This window comes from Pinus tabuliformis, chromosome 5_2 (genome assembly GCF_031772625.1).
Source record: "Pinus tabuliformis cultivar Carrire ecotype Pingquan chromosome 5_2, CPIR1, whole genome shotgun sequence".
NCBI lineage: Eukaryota > Viridiplantae > Streptophyta > Pinopsida > Pinales > Pinaceae > Pinus > Pinus tabuliformis.
The window spans coordinates 523,649,194-523,667,835 of NC_142306.1; positions in this window are offsets into that span (position 1 = coordinate 523,649,194).

Below are 18,642 nucleotides of genomic sequence, written 5' to 3' on the forward strand. Positions count from 1 at the left end.
AACTTATGATCTCTACCCTCAAGCTCCTCAATGTATCTACTATACCAGGAGAATGTTATCTTCCTTATTGCCCAACTGATCTGTAGGGAGAGTCACGGGAGTTGTAGTCTACCATTTTTCTCATCATATTTTCTTTTCTTCCTCATGCAAGTGTAGCATGTTAGATAAACCAAATAGATACTGAAGTCAAAACCATAGCTCATTGATGTTTAGTGGAGGCTTATCTCATCTACAAGATCAGTCCACATTAGCGTGATACATATATAATTATAATCATAGAAATATAACAACATCATGCATGACCATACTAACTGTACACCATGACCTCATGCATGACAACCATAGCCATGAAAACATCATATTTTACCCAAAGAGAGTGCAACCCATTCTGATACTACCCTGTAACCTGCCACCTCCCACATTTACCCACTTTCACCAGTTTTCTCGGGGTAAACATGAGTTGAGGGTCACTATGATAAGACTCAACCTCCTAAATGACCTTAAGGAAATGGAGTTGACAACATAAGACCTTACTAACTTCCCTCGGGTGCTACAGGAGCTCCATGAGAAACCCAACCCCTCCAGGTGTCCAACCCCTAAGATGACTCTCTTTTTCACTGACCTAAAGCCCCAATCGTTCCCTTGATAAGGTATGAAAGTGATTGTAGCCCTCCAGTCACACTAATAATCTTGCCTCCATGCGACTATGGACTTTTCGAGTTAGTTCTATCCTAGCGACCTTGAGTTCTAAACCACTTTTTCAAGGCCAAGACTCAGGCCTCTGTCCAGAACTCAGTGAAATTTCCATAGATGAAAAATAATGTAAAAACAAAGCTTATGAACCAAAACTTGAACCAAGACTTGACCTGACATCTCCCAACTAGGACTAACATTGTGTCAAACACATAGTGAACATGCAACCTACAGGTCATGAATGTGAATCTGAACATAATGATCTAAAAACTTATTTGAGGATAAACAAGAAGGAGCAATGCCTTCTCACAATAGTTGTCATAACACCAATTAGGTCTTGAATTCATTATCCAGACATTCATTAATAGAAATGTGTTAAGATCCATGCTTAGATCTGTCAATTAACCATGCTTATAACCAGCATATAACCAAATAAATAACAATGAGAGCATGGCCATTAAAGCCACATAATAACAAGTACATTTACTCATCAAAAGAAACAGGAAATTAGCTCTTATTAACCATATGCAAAAGCCAACCAAGTCAGGGACTTTTATGTACCACTCGACCATATATTGGGTTGAACCAAATCTTACTTTAAATCAATCACCCTCGTGCCATATTCCAAGCATGAGTGTGGGATCTCATGGGATAAAACCATCCATAAACAACTAAGGGAATCCAGAGGTTAAACCACCTCCACCCTAACCATACTGTGATCTCACCTAAACTGGTCTCGAGATCACAAAACTAAATTGAGCTTGGATGCCTCAGAATTCCTTAACCATCCCTTGAGGAATTTTCATGTCTCCACCCACCTATTGAGGGCTTCCCAGAGAAAACCATCTCCACCCCCAACCCTTGGGATTTTCCTGAGACAACCTCACCCAGATCCAAAACCTTTCGGAAATCTATATCTCACCCAAGAAAGAATCCATTGCACCATGGATATCAGTAAATGGCAAGGCAATGTTGAAACCACTATGAAAAACCTGGAAAAATCCATGCCATCGACAACAAAGAAACCAAAATACACACATGAATATGCCATGCATGCCAAAACCAACTAGAAAACCACACATACAATTTGTTACCTGCAAGTATTCCTATTGAAGCTGCTTGATTCAACCTTTCCTTGTTTGTTCCTTGCTTTCCTTGTCTTTCCTTTGCTTGCTTGATCCCCTTCTCTTCTTGGTGCTCTTCTCCTGTCTGAGACTAACTCTAAAAATGAACTGACAAAAAGCTACAAATTGATGCTCTGATGTCTTTTTATTATTAATGCCTCTAATTTCTTCATTTTCCTTCATTTTCCTTCAATTTCCTCCTCACATGCAACATGTGACCTTTAACCTCCCTTTTCTCCTAATTTCCTTTATTTTCATAAAAGAAAAATATGTTAATTAATTTTTCTTTTCCTTTTCGAAGTCTTTTCCATTGCATTTGCAAATTTCCCTTTAGCCATAAACACAACATGTGATGCCCCTTAGGATATTTCTCCCACCATTCAACTTGGAATAAGTGTCCCTTAACTTATTTTTCCTTTATTAACTTTTATTACATGAACTTTTAACTCGAGGATGTTACATAATGTATCACTATCATAAAGTTTCGAATTCAAACATCTTATCATAGCATGCTCACTGTGTCAACCAAGGTGTTTTTTGTAACCTTGTTATATTACAATAATAAGCATAGATATAAGATAGAACTAAGGTATTAACAAGATATAGGATATAGTAGGCTCGCCGAGATTAGAATACTACTCAATAGACTACATCAACAATTAGGAGTCAAGGTCATGTAATTGTTTTATTAATATGTCAAGTCCTATGAGTCAAACTAACATGTCATGTCATTGTTTTCACTAGGACAATACATCACTTGTTAAGTTTGTAAACATCACATAAAAAATAATGTTCAAAGTCAATGATTGGGTTATTGTCTTTGGTTCTTAAAGTTATTAAACTTATACAAAATGAGATTGAGGTGTGAATTGTTGTCATATATTGACAACTGTTGGTAAAGCTTATATTTTTTTTCAACTCAAAAAAAACATATAGTTATTCTATTCTATTTGTTTGTATGTATTTTCTAATTATGATATTTTTTCTTTGTTTTGGAAAACTTACATGCATGGAATAGTAAAATGTTGCCTTGTACTGTGGCACAAACCTATCCACTCTGCTATAGGAACATACACACAAATATCAACATTAGGTTCAATACACTCATTAGAATGATGGCTACTATTACATCTCTAGTTTTTATTGAATTTTACATTTTCGAGAGAGAGATAAACACAAGAATGCACCCATGGGCCATATATCAAAGACCTAATCTAAAGTGGAAAGCCATAGCGGGGAAAACCACATAAATATATATTCATTTCCCTTGGCCAATCCAGTGAACACCAGTCACTTGAGGCTCTTTACAATGGAGACAATATGCCATTTAAATAGGCCTCCTTCACATGAATATCATGTACCACCGTAAACCACTTATAGTAAATTGGCCCTTGATTGAAGTAAGGTTAACCTAAGATTCCCACTTTTAAGTTTATCTAAGAATTTGGGATTGTTATAATAGCCCCCTTACTTGTATCACCTAAAGTCAAGTACCAACCTTAATAGATGAATCCTTGAATCAAGGTCTTCACACGCAATATTTTCACGTCATTCCACCTGACCTCGGTGTGTTTTTGCTAACGCTTTCTTCAACCACTAGAATTTTGTCACCATTGTGTAGGAAGTTATCCAGCAAAGACTTTATCATTTTTAGTCTATAGGATGGACCCCACAACAACAATAACTGCAAATTTGTTGCCTCTTTCATTTGCCATTCCAACCTACTGGGAAACCATCATGTTTTTTACATTAAATTTCAACCTAATGAATTTCATACACTTTCTCCATGGCTCCCATTCTCAGACCATTCTTGTGAGAGAGTTTAGATCTACTGGGGCTTTGATACCCTGTTAAATTCACAAGAGAAAATAGCATATATAACAAGCACACATAAATGCCAAGATTTACGTTGGAAACCCTTTAATCAAGAAAACCGACTTCCAATAGATATATCTATTATCGTTGGCCAATATGGAAATTCAATGCACTTTAGAATGGAGACAATAAGCCACACACATTAAAATGCAGACAAGAAACCACTTAAATAGATGACCACATGCTAATATTGTGTGCCACTATAAACCACCTGCAGTAAACCTACCCTTGACCGCATCAAGATAACTAAATAGTTTTGATGTCAAAGAGAAAAATTGAAGGGAAAATAATTTGATGTATAGATTCTTATTGTTTTACTTAGGCATCTAGGATAATATATAAAATTAAATGATGAGCAAAAGAAAGTTAGGAAAAAATTTAAGCACCTCTCTTTTAAATGGAAATTCCACTGAGACATGAAATAAGGTAGTCATCCTAAATTAGGGGGCATGCTAGCCATATTAGCATGCCCCATACTATACCAATTATATGAAATAATGAATAAGTAGTAAGTCAGCGTAGATAAGGTTGCATGATTCTAACACAAAAATGGTATAAAGAATTGAGACTCTCTCCTGATTTGTTCATTGCCTCATTATCATTGATCATTTCCATATATCTTTGCATCCTTTTCTAATATTTGGGTTGAATTGAAGTGATCTAGTATTAAAGAGTAGGATAATATTGAGAAGAAGTGAGAAATTATTGTCTAGAGGCAATATTTCATTGTTTTGGGTCATTTATGGTTGAATTTCTCCAATAGATGGAAATTGTCTTTCATGGCATCTTTGCAACCTCTTGTATATCTTAAATTTCAGACATTAGAGAATTGTGACTTACATATTTAAGCATAAAAGGAGAATGCTACATTTATGAGGTAACCTTATCGATTTTGTCATACATTGATGATTTTTTTCTTCATAAGGAAACTACCCATGATTTTGTTACAGGAAACCTAGTTTATGGGTGAGATCTATACTTGTAGAGAAGGTTGTTGGATAAATATATGTATTATTAATAGCATTTAAATGTGGAGGGATAGTGAATTGCATATCATGTCAATGCCTTAAGGGAAACTTCTTCTAAACATACAACTTTTAGAAATCACCAAGGTTCTTTACCTATAACTTGCAGTTATCATAACTTTAGCATTTGAAGTTTATAGCACATTATCCGATACTTAATTTTTGGGTATCTCAAAATATCTACATGTTGTCATAGTCAAAATTTAATTTAAGCACGTCTACTGAAATATTGAACCTAATGGTTTGTGAGTGTGATAAAATGGAAATTCCATTAGCCTGCTGGTATATTTTGTTCGGAAACCAACTCAAAAAAAGATAGAAAAGATAGATCAACGCCTTAGAATTCAGTCTCTTTGAGGGGAAACCTCCTTTACATTACACAAATGAACAATTCTTGGATGATACAAATGACTAAACCTCCCTTCTACATATAAGAGTCTAAGGGGTCACAATATAATCAAGCCAACATAATAGTAATAACATAAGGGCAAAAACTAACAATAGTGGGTTTCTATGGGGCATACTACTAATAGTATGGGGATAATAGACGCACAATAATTACAATAACGTATATAATGACAATAGTAATGGGGGAATCACTAGTATTATAGGGGCCTAACGTGCCCCTCTCCTTTCAAAAAGTGTTGTCCTCAATGCTTGAGTAGTTCTAGATGCTTCTGTATAAAATTCTCATCCTCCCATGTGGAATCTTCAGTGGATAAGTTCTTCCACTTGATGAGATACTCCGAAATTGATCGATTTCATAGCTGTTGAGTTCTTGTTTCTGTGACTGCTTCCAATTCCAGTATGATTTTTCCTTCCTCGTCAAGTTCTGGAAATATTGTTTGAACTGGGAGCTTGTCACCTATAACCTTATTCACACATGAAACATGGAAAACTGGGTGCACTCGTGAAGCTGTAGGAAGCTCCAATTTGTATGCCATAATACCAATCTTTTGCAACACCTTGTAAGGACCATAATATTTTGGTGATAATTTATTATCCTTCTTACCTTACTTGAGGGATATTTGTTTATATGGTTTTAGCTCTAGGAATACCCAGTCACCTACATCAAAACTTCTTTCCCTATGATGTTGATATGCCTGTTGTTTCATTCTATTATGCGCCAACGTGAGGTTATCCTTTAAGAGTTGGAGAGCTTGTTGTTGATGCTCGATGTGATGTTCCACTGCTTGAACCTTAGAATTTTCTTTTGAATGTGATGTGATGGATCGTGGATGATATCCATGAAGTGTCATAAATGGGGTCATTTTTGCTGCAATATGAAGGAAGTGTTATACCACCATTCAGCCAGAGCCAACCATTTGACTCATTGTGTCTATTTATCATATACAAAGAAACGAAGATATCCTTCCAAACATTTGTTTACTATCTCAGTTTTCCCATCAGATTGAGGATGATAATATGAGTTATGAGCTAACTCAGTACCGAGGCAAGAAAATAATTTTGTCCAAAAATTTCCAGTGAAAATGGGATCTCTGTCGCTTACAATAATATTTGGGTTTCCATGTAGCATTTGAATTGTTTCCATAAATGCAATAGAAATTGTACTGGCTTTAAATGGATGTGATAATGCACAAAAGTTTGCGTACTTGATAAGTTTGTCAACTACCACCATGATGACACTCTTTCCTTCGGACATGGGTAAACCTATGATAAAATCCATTGAAACCTCCTCCCAACATTGGCTTGGAATGGATAAAGGTTGTAATAGACTGGGGGTCTTAATTGTTTCAAGATTATTTTGTTGGAAAACCAAACATTCTGCCACAAACTTTTGAATATCTAATTTAAGGCCATCCCAAAAAAAATCCTTCTTAACCCTGTGGTAAGTTTTTAAAAATCCTGAGTGCCCTCCTAAGGGAGAAGAGTGCAATTCCATAAGAATCTTTTGTTTGAGTTGGGAATTCTTACATAGGTATAAGAAATCTTTGTACCATAATGAATCATTTTTCCAACTAAATGTATCAGATGTACTGGGATCTTGTTGTAACTTTCAAATGAGTGCCCACACTTATTCGTCATTCTTCCATTCCTCCCTTGCTTCGTTTATGCAATCTGGTTGGATAATAGAAATGGTGCACAATAATGCTTCCACATCCTCATCCTTTCTTGAGAGTGCATCTGCCACAACATTTTGCTTCCCTTTTTTGTAGATGATTTCAAAGTCATAACCCAACATATTTGTGACCCATTTTTGTTGCTCTTCAAAGGATAATCTTTGTTGTAAAAAGTATTTAAGACTATCATGATCCGTTTTTATCTTAAACTATCTCCCCATTAGGTAGTGTCGTCATTTCTTAAGTGCGTGTAGTATTTCCAACATTTCCTTCTCATAAATAGCTTTGTGTAAATACTTTCCCTTAATTGGACGACTTTTGAAAGCAATGGATCTTTCATCTTGCATTAAAACAGCACCAATTCCATTTCCTGAAGCATCACATTCCACAATAAAGGTTTTTGTGAAGTCTGGTGTAGCTAATACCGGTGCTTGGCACATTGCCTCTTTAAGATGTTCGAAGGCCTTTGTTGCTTCGCGAGTTCATGAAAATGCATCTTTCTTCAATAATGTTGTTAGAGGTGCTACTATTATCCCATAATTCTTAACAAACTTGCGATATACCCTATCAACCCAAGAAATCCTTGTAAATGCTTTATGGATGTGAGGAATTTTCATTCCCTAATGCCTTTAATTTTGATAGGGTCTATCTTAACACCTTCATGAGATACAATATGACCCAGATATTCCACCTCTTGTACTCCAAAGAAACATTTGTAGATTTTCGAATATAATTGTTTCTCCTCCAATAGTTTGAGCACCCCGTCAACATGTTCAACATGATCCTTCTAAGACTCGTTGTAGATTAGTATATCATCAAAAAATACTAACACAAATTTTCTAAGGAAGGGTTTGAAAATGGAATTCATCAAACCTTGAAATGTAGAAGGTGCATTGGTAAGCAAAAAGGCATGACCAAAATTCATAATGACCCTCATGATTTCTAAATGTTGTTTTCGGAATGTCTTCATTCTTCATTCTGATTTGATGATATCCTAAACGAAGATCCAACTTCGTGAAGTAAATTGATCCATGCAATTCATCCAATAATTCATCAATGATAGGAATGAGAAATTTATCTTTAATAGTGAGCTTGTTGAGATCCTATAATCTAGACACATGCAACATGATCCGTCCTTCTTGTGCACCAACAATATTGGAGCAGAGAAAGAACTTTGACTAGGTTGAATTATACCATCCTCTAGCATTTCTGCAACCATAGATTCAATTTCACTCTTTTGGGCATAGGGATATTTGTACGGCCTAATGTTTGGAGGAACACTTCCTGGAATCAAATGAATAGCATGATCACGATCACGAATATGTGGGAGACCTTTCGGATTCTCAAATACCTTGGAATGATTGTCCAAGACTTTTTGGAGATCTAGATAAATAGATGATTTCGATGTGGAAACCTCTAGCGAATATAATTGTACAATTACACCTCATTGTTCCTTCTTTAGAATCTTTTTCATATCGTTAGAGCTGATTATCTTTCCCGATTTCCCTGCAATACCCCTTAATTCAACTTCCTTTCCTTCCGCACAAAATTTCATGAAAATTTCTTGAAAATTAAAAGCTATTGTACCCAAGGATTGTAGCCATTAGACTCCTAGTACAACATCAGCACCACCCATTAGAATGGAAAGCATTGGGCTATTCAATACATATTCTCCCATGGATAGCTTGATACTATGGCACTTTCCAGAGAAATTTATGGTCCCTCCACTTGCAACCATCACTTGTAACTTTGGTTTTGGATATAGGAAGAAATTCAATTCCTTTGCTATCTTAAAATGAATAAAATTATGGGTACTTCCCGAATCAATCAACAATATTACCTTTTTCTTCTTGATATATCCTTCTATCTTGATAGTTTGAGGAGTGGTAATTACAACAAATCAATCACAAGATATGGTCGGATTCATTTTTTCTTTATCTAGGGTTTGTTCCTGGATTATATCCTCTTCTTTTGACATTTCTTGTTCATTTTCTTCCTCCTCTTCACAATCTATGTAGAATAATTTCTTCTTAGCACACTTATGACCTTTAGTGTATTTGCTATCACAACTGTAACAAAGCCCTTTTGCTCTTTTTTCTTCTAATTGTTGTGGTGTCAACCTTGTAGGTTGTGGAAGGCTAGGGGCAACAACACTTCCATATTTATAGTTGTGAGTGGTAGGCTTCCTGGTTGGCATAATTTTGCTTTCCATTTTTCTTGCTAACCTGAATGCCTTCTCCAATGAATCAGGTTCCCAAAGGCGAACCTCATGTTGGATATTATCCTTTAAATTCCCTATGAACACATCAATCATATGGTCCTCTGGAATATCTTTTACCTTATGTTCAATTTTTGGAAGTCCTCAATGTGCTCCATCATTGAACCCTTTTATTTGAGATTTATCAATTGGCTAAAAAAGGTGTCGCTTTTTGTATCCTCATAATGTGCTATCATTTCTTCCGTAAAAATTGCCAAAGTGATAATTTGTTTACGAGAGAAAATCCATTGATACCATACAAACTAATTTGGTTCCAAATATAAAGTTGCAATACGTACTTTTTGTGTGTTTTGCACATTATGGAGATCGAGAATTTGCTCCACCTGTAGTATTCATGTTTCGGGATCCTTGCCATCAAACTTCCTCATATCGATTTTTGGAACATGGTGGGTCTTTAATCCAACACTAGAGTCTATGAAATCATGATTAACATTTATTTTTTTCTGATCATGAGTTTCCTTTACTACCCTTTCACCATTAGTGACCATTTCTTGTAGCAACTTATTCAAATTTATATTCAATTCTTCCATCTTATCATCCATGTCATTCATCTTAGCATCCATGTCCTTCATCTTAGCTTCCATGCCATCCATCTTAGCTTCCACGCCATCCATCTTAACTTGCTTGCCATTCATATTAGCTTCCACGCCATTCATATTGGCTTCTTTTACCTTTAGTGAGAGTGAAATTTGTTGTACTTGGTCTTGTAATTTTGATATATCATGTTGCATTTCTTCCTCTTCTTCACGAGTCATGCTAGAGCTTTAAAGTTGCTTACTAGGTGTTTCCATTTTCTTTCTTCAGGGCATTAATTAACGCTATTAATTCTTCACTATTCCCTTTGAATTCCTTCAAACTAATTTTTCAAACCAATCTTATGCAAAATTTAAAAAAAAATACACACATTTTTTTCACTTTGTAAGAGCTCTATATTAAATCTGTTATATCTCTATAATTGTGGATCTTGAATATCTGATCAAGATTGGATTATCCAAGGAAGATTTATGCCAAATATCCCACGGTGACCTGATTATAGATGAGTTCAGTAGAGTGAACTCGTAAGACATGCCACGTGTCCCTTTCTCGACCTTAGTACCTGAAACTTATACACATAAAACTTTAGGCCATCCTCTTTCTGAAAATTCTTATGAAATTTAAATCTCATGCTCAAAACAAAAGTTATGATGATTTTACCCAGGTCACCTATTTGGAATGTAATTCGGGAGTCTACAAAAACCCTAACTTCCTCAGATCATATCTCCGAAAATATAGCAAAATAAGCTCTGAAATTGGACCCAAAGTTCAGAATGATTTCAGCTCAAATGGTTTTTTTTTGTAGCTTCTAAAACTTTACAAAAAAAAATTATAGTGAAAATTCCACGATGACCTGTTTGGAGCAGCGAAACCCTAGAATCCATAGCTTTGATACCAAATGTTAGGAAACCAGCTCACAGAAAGATAGAAAAGATAGATCAACGCCTTAGAATTCAGCCTCTTCGAGGGGGAAACCTCCTTTACATTACACAAATGAACAATTCTTGGATGATACAAATGACTAAACCTCCCTTCTATATATAGGAGTCTAAGGAGTCATAATATAATCAAGCCGGCATACCAATAATAACATAAGGGCACAAAAATAACAATAGTGGGTTTCTATGGGGCATACTAATAACAATATGGGGACAATAGGGGCACAATAATAAAAATAAGGGATACATTGACAATAGTAATGGGGGCATCGATAGTATTATAGGGGCCTAACATATTTTTATGAAAACATTATGACTTTAAAAACTATAATGCCAAAAGTATAAAGTTGTTAGAAGTTATGTATGTGTTTTAGGACTTTTTATCCTTTTTGGAGGGCATATGTGAATGATAATGTGGCCACTTTTAATTTCACATATGTGAGCTAAAGCAAAAAAACACAATATATTACCCAATACATTAGTTATTCTACACTCACTGTTTCACTTAAACCAAGAGACAAGAAACACTCACACAACACAAAGATATTTTTGAATGCCAGAAAGTCGATAATAATCATTCCACTAGTTGGATACAGAGAAATAGATCTAAAATCTCACTTTTTTGCCTCTTTTTCATGCCATTAGGTATAAATAACTAACTTTTGTAGCGAGTTATGCTACTTGCATCCACAGGTTGACCCCCAAGCTAGTGTACTACAAATTACATTATTTACATTACTTTTCATTACATGTCAGAGTACAAGCAAGATACTAGCGTGTTTAGCATGATACAATTAAAAATCTACTCAAAAATAGGGATATGTGGGGTTTCTCACTCAAGTTATCAATATGGGCTCAATTATACCCATTATTTTCCAAAATAATGCACCAAGCACTTGAATATTTATCATTATTCTTAAGTTAATGTGGACTATCATTAAGGAAAGGATCTTCAATGTCTATTTCATAAATTGAGATCTTCTCATCCTCGCTTGTAAATTCCTCTTAATTTTCCTTAAGTTCCAGGGGCTTCCACCTCTTATCTTCTCCATAGTGTTGAAAATGTTATTTAAAAGAGATATCCTAAGGAGACTTTTCAACATAACTTTACCATAAAAATTTTAAACTATATATTCATAAATGAGATTGGGTGTGGTGTGAGTGAGTTGGGTATTACTAGCATCATTGTTCTGAGCTCACTTCATGGAAAAGATGCAATATTTCATTTACTAAGAACCTATTAGGGTAGGCATGGTAGAATTTCCTAGCACGGTATCCAAATTCTTCTATTAGAACCAATGAAATTGAGGTGAAAAAATCAAGAAAGAGAAAAAGAAAAAGGCCAAACTATATTTTCACCATGATGAAGTGCTTCTACATGATATTAATCACAGGCTTTCATTTTCATAATGACTTTGATCCTTTCCTTCGAGAGAAAATACAAATTCAGTATAATTTAGTGGGTTATCCCCATTGAACTTGAGAAAGAGTGATTCATTCCCTTGACAAAACCTGGCTTTGAGATTCAAGGAACTATTGTGGGTTATGAGACAATCTTAAAATAATCTAAATTTTAGAATAAGAATGCTTGCCAGTAAAGCTAGGAGTATAACTAGTGGAAACAACACAATTTATAACCCACGAAAAATATGGATGTCTGGGGTTTCTCATTACATGAGGCGTGAATTTTTGTCATATATTACAAAATGTTGGTGAAAATTATATCTTTTTTAATACGCAGATTTCCCTCGAATAATCGATGGCACAGGCTAGCCGTCAAATATTCTACTCCTATTGGTCGGCATACTCATCGGATAATTGATGCCACAACCAACAGAAAAAATCATTGGTCATTTTGATACTCCCTTCGAACAAAACTCTCATTCATCAAATATCTGACGCAACATCATCGGGTTGCATGCCCCAAACCGACAAAATGATGTGTCTGATATTCAAAACTCTTGTCGAACTAATTCAACTTGATGTCGATTATTTGATGCTTATACATCGAACGGGCCACTTACGATTGATGAAAGGGAGCTTTAGAGTGATAACACTCCTATCGCACAATATACATATACCATCGATTACCCGACGCCTAAACGTTGATTTTTCCTGTTAGATAAAACTAACTATTTCTCGAATATCTGATGACAAACTATTGTAATTTTTCATGTCGAGGGTGACTGAATGCAATGAGAGACCTGTTGGATATTCGATATTTGGTTCTTCAGATATCCAATGATTTATATCATTGAAAAACCAACTTCAAAATGTTGGTTTTTTAATGATAATTTCGTTGTTTTCTATGTCAAATAATCAACATTTGTACCATTGAATATCTAACGTTAACTAAACTTCAGATATTCGACAAATGTCAGCAATGATTTGATGAGCACCAATGTGTTGGATAGCTGATGTTAATAAGTTGCATATTCAACTTATAGCCATCAAATTTTGACCCCATTTGTAATAGTATTAGCAGAATAATATGATAATGTTGAAGATGATGATGGTGTAGAGGAGCAGCTTGTTGATGATCATGTTTCAGATCACAAAAATGTTGAAGTCAAAGGAGATGTTCGAGACAATTTTCTTGACAAATATGATATTGATGATGTTATGTTAGATGAAGAACCTGAAGAAGTTCAACCAAATGTAGGAGATGATGTTTTTCATGATGAAATGGATCATGATATGATTATTAGAAATGATGACATTGAAGATGATGTTGAAATAGTTGTTCGTTTCAGTGTCATTTTTTAATTCAATGAAATAAATGTTGATCTGATGGATGAAGAAGAATAATAATCATATTGAAATGTTGTAATGTACGAGGTATGTGCTTTAAATGTTTTACTATGTTTCTTTCAAAAAGTTTATAGTAGATAAATTGGGTGTTGGGCATATTGAAAGTGATGTTTGAGGGGGGTGAGGTGCCATATGGGCTTCCACATTCATGTCGTTTGCCTTGTTTAGTAGAGAATATTATATTATTTTTTAAACCAAGAGAAGCTCAATATTGGAGGAAATTTATATTCTCTTTTTAATTAACCCGGCACATAGTGACCTGTGAATGGGGCTAACGTTAAAAGGATTTCCATTTTTCTCGTATCCATTGAAATTTTAAAAGGATATGATAGATGCATGCATTGACGGTATGGTAGGGTTTTGAGACTCAAATTAAAGTTGTGGATGAAGCTTTCTAAATACTTTCTAAAGAGAACATTATATTGGGAAAGTGACTAATACAAGGATTTATGTATATTATGATTTTCTATTTTTAAAATATTTGTCTTATATTATATGTCATTGTAATATATTTTAAAAATATTACGATTCAAGCGGGATTTACATTTTAGGAAGCAAGTTGGGGATTCCCAAAATGATTTGTTTTACCATTATCAATTTCAACCATCATTGTTCCCTTTCCTTCTGCAAGCGAAAAGTGAGAATAAGCGCTTCCCTTTAATCCCATTATAAGTTCCATTTCCTTTCCTTCCCTTCCATTTCATTTGGAGGTGCATGTAAGTGAAGAGCAAGAACAAGGGTTTCCCTTTCATCTCATTATGAGGTTTTGTGGTGAGCTAGCTTGGTACGCACTGGAGACTGATCATAGGATTTGAGCGAGAAAAAACAATAGTCGGAGACTAAAAAATGGTAATTCTTTTAGCCTCTTCTCATTTGTTCATGATCCAAGGAGTTAATTGCAAGAATAAGACTAAGTTTTCTTCATTGGGTCTTTGGTCATATTTTTTTCTTAAAGCCTCCAATCTCAAACTATGGAAGAATTACAATTTTTTGGGCCTTCAACATGTTATAACTAAAATTCTAATTATAATCATTCTGTGCATTCAAAATTTCCTCCACATTTTCCTTTTTTATCGAAAAAAAATAAAAAAAATATGTTTAAGTGCTTCAATATAATAACATTTCTAGCTGATTTGTGCAACACCCTTCAGCCTTCCTTCCCCTCCCCGAAAGCAATTGATGGGCACAAATAATTTAATTTGACAGTCTTCATTGATTCAGGTGAAGATTCACAACTTAAGCCACACTCACGCACCCAAATCCATCCGATGGCCCAAATGCTTTACATCCCACAGCTCTTAGATCTATATCTTATATTTTTGTCTTTCTCCTTATCTAGTTTTTCTTTCGTTGTTGTATACTTGTTTTTGTCGCATAAATAGACTCATTTAGTTAACGATACATATTATCTAACTGCGTTCTAAACTCCTACTTTTTTTTACGTTTTATTATTCCAACTTCTCAGATACTATCAATAACTAATCTTTATCAATTTAATTATTGAATATTTATCATAAACCATAAGCAAGGAATACCCCTATCATGTGTAGGCGACTAGCCCTAATCACCTAGAGAAAGAGCATTAAATCCTCAATGAATGTTTTCTTAAACTATTCTTGTCATTGGAACATTTTAAGAACCAACACATCACAACCATTTGTCTCCCAGAAAAATCTTCACTTGGCTTCCATGTTGTGATGGAGATCAGAGTTTTGCACAATCCCTTCAAGAGTAAATAGATGATCTTGTTGCCTCCTTAGTGATACTCTTATGCCCAAAACAAGAGACCATGAACTTCGTTGTCCTTCTACTATGCCCAGAACAAGGGATCTAAGTCAACATAGACTTTGTTGTCCTTTTACCATTCCCAAAACGAGAGATTAATCTCAAAAGAAAACTTTTTTGCCTTTCTATTATGCCTAGAATCAAGGATCAAGGTCTTAGAGAAATTCGCTGCCCAAACATACATTAATCATTACATAATTTGTTTCCCAAACAGTGTGTAACCCTCACAGAACTCGTTGTGTTGGATATGCATCTTGTGTCAATACCAGAGAGAAAAAGAGAAGGATGTCAACTATGGTGGAATATTTCACCATCGAAATTGACAAAAGAGAGAGAGGTCTTAAAACCTTCAGAGCTAATGCTAAAAAATAAATGAATTGATTCACACTTGATGATCCAAAATGAATTCATCCCTCTCATATTTATTGATTTTATGGGGGGGTGTCTTCTTCCTTAATGATTCAATAGACTTTACTTCAAACCATTGATCTATGAAAATTATAATTCGTTAACTTCAGATGTTCTGTGAAGGCTATATTGACTTGGTATTCATTATAAACATAAGGCATTCCTCCTTAAAGTTGGGTACACCATGAAAATTAAGGTTTTCTGTCCATGATCATACTCTTTTAGAACTTTCTTGATTGGCTGAGTTATTTTATTAAGAGACCTATCATTGGCCTCTCCCTATTGAGTCAACTACCATAGTTAATAAATAATTTAAAATACATAAAATTATGGCTTTCCAACTAGGGTACATTTATTTGTATCCATATTGATTGTTCATAGTGGGATTTTCATCAAACACAACTATTTATTTCCTTAATCTAATTATAATATTATGTGGCAAGTTAATCCACGTGGAAAGGAACCTACATAGTCAGAAGTAAACAAATAACAATTTCGCTTTACATTTAATGTGAAATTTTGATTATTTGTTTATATATTCGAAAAAATAACTTTTCTTTTGTTGATATATTCAGTTTAAGCACCATGATGATGATGTTCTTGATGAGGAAGACTTGCGGTCACCCCCGAACCTTGTGGTGACAATAAGAAGGTATGTGGCGAAAAAGAACAAACAAATTATGGAGTTGATTCAAAATAGGTATGGAAATCCTATGACCGAGGCTAGGATCAATAAATTGAAAAAATATCTTCAGTCATATGAGGTAATAACCATATTTTAAAGTGAGTTTTTTTTCCTTTTTATGTCATAAGTTTAATTCTAAAAGTTTTTTTAACTTTTACACTATTTAATCTAAAAACTATTTTCTTTCTTATGTAGAGTTATTTGGAGGAAATTTGCCCTCTACAGTAGTCAGATGATCCTCATTTTGATGTTGGTACCAGTGGAATTAATGAGAGACAACATGAGTCTCTAGAAAGCACTAGCACCCAACATATATTTGTTAGGAATTTATTCACTACTACACCTTTGAGTGGTCATGCTCCTAATATTGACACTAGGTCCACAACATTGGTTGTGATCAATGAGCGCATGACCCCTAAGCCAAACACATAGCGAGGCTCTAGATCAGGTGGTGACAGAGGTGACCATAGTAATAATGACATTATGGGTTCATTTCCTAGAGCATCATGTGTTAAGACCATGGGGATGATTAACTGCACTTTTTTGGTGAATGAGGAAGGAATTCCAATAAAAAAAACAAAAGTTCATGGTATTTTTTTGATGGTTTACTCGTTTCATGTTTTCTATCTAAAACATAAGTCGTCTATATTATTATTTTCAAACTATTGATCGTATTTTTTTTCATGTCGGTAACAACTTGTTTTATAAAACAATGGATGACAAAGCGTTAGAAATTTTTGGGCCCACTATATGTGGAAGGTGGAATTTCCAAAATTATAACCTTAAAAAAGAGCTTATAGACTACCTTGAAGATCTATTTGGGGTAGATACCTTCAATAAAGCCAAGGTTACCACCATATTCACAAAACAGTTAAAACAATTATGAGACCACTATATGAGAAAATTGGTAGAAAATCTTAGGTATGAGTGGCCTCACATGATCCTTGATATGGAATGGAAGGGACTCATTGATGACACAAAGGAGAAGGATATGAGAAAGGAAGGGAAATCATGACCTGGTCAAGCAAGGTAAAAATTACATCTTGAATTCAATACGTTTAATTTTCTTTAGTTTTGAATGAAATTGTGGTATATAACATACTTGAAACTTTTCGTAGGCTCCCCGACACTTCAAAGGAAACCAAGGCAAGGCTTGAGAAGAATGGGCAGCATAAACTGGGCCAAGGTGGCTATTTCATGCTACGAGCATGAATTGTAAGTACCCAAAACTTATTAACAATATTATTTGTTATATCACCTTCCAACATTCTGGTAATGTTTCTAGAAAATAACAAAACTCAATACTCTTATGCAATGCAAGGTGATGTATTCATAACTAAATCCACTAAGGAAAACTACGAGACTAGTTTCAATTCAAATTTAACGGTGTATTCGAACACCGAAAAAGCATGGGGAAAACCCTAAGTTCTGGCTCGAAGGAGAAGGTAAATAAAAATAAATCCACATTAATCATTCATTAATTATAAAATGAAATCATGTTTGATAGAAATATAATGTGTTGCTTTGCTTTACTTAGCAGGGGAGTAGTACAAATATAGACGATCCCATGACGACTGAGCATCAATCCTTTGATAGTACGCACCATCCAGAACATTTTGGTGCTCCTGAGGAACCCCATGACAGTGGGGTCCAACCTAAAAATGAGGCCCACAACAGTAATAGGGTTGTAAATCAATCATATATGTAATAATTTCATACTTATAAATATCTAGTTCTTTTTCTTTTACTTATTCATTTATTATTGTCTACTTATAAATTTTGTGGTTTGAATGGCAGACCATGTCATAATGGAGGATCCTCAACTAGAAGAGGACCACGAAGCGGTCTTGAAATGGTGTCGACTAGTGCACAAGGTAAATAATTACATTGCAAAGATTTTTATTGTTATTAAAAAATTGCTTCAATGATATTCAATAACTAAACATGTAAATTTAATATTTTTTTAGGCGATGCTCTCCCAAAACATCATTAACTCCATGAAAACATCATGATGAGGGTTGCAATATCTCCAAGGACCCAATTAAAATCATCATCAGAACAACCCCGACCAGAACATGAAAATGATAAATCGATGAAATTTTTTTGAATTATATGGGTCACAATAAGAAGAGGAAAAAAATGATGATGTACAATGTTATAATGAATAGTATGAGACATATTGTTGTAAAATATTTTTGATGTAAAAATAGACATATTGATCTGTAATATTTTTGAATGATTTCTTGCATACTTTTTTCTATTTATGTTAACAAAATATGAAATATAGTTGCTTAGAAGTTTCAAGAGGATGAATGTCAACAAATATGTTTCTTTATCAATTTTATGTTTTGCTAGTGTGTATGCATGAATCGTTTTGTGTTCCTATCAAAATTTTATAGTAGATA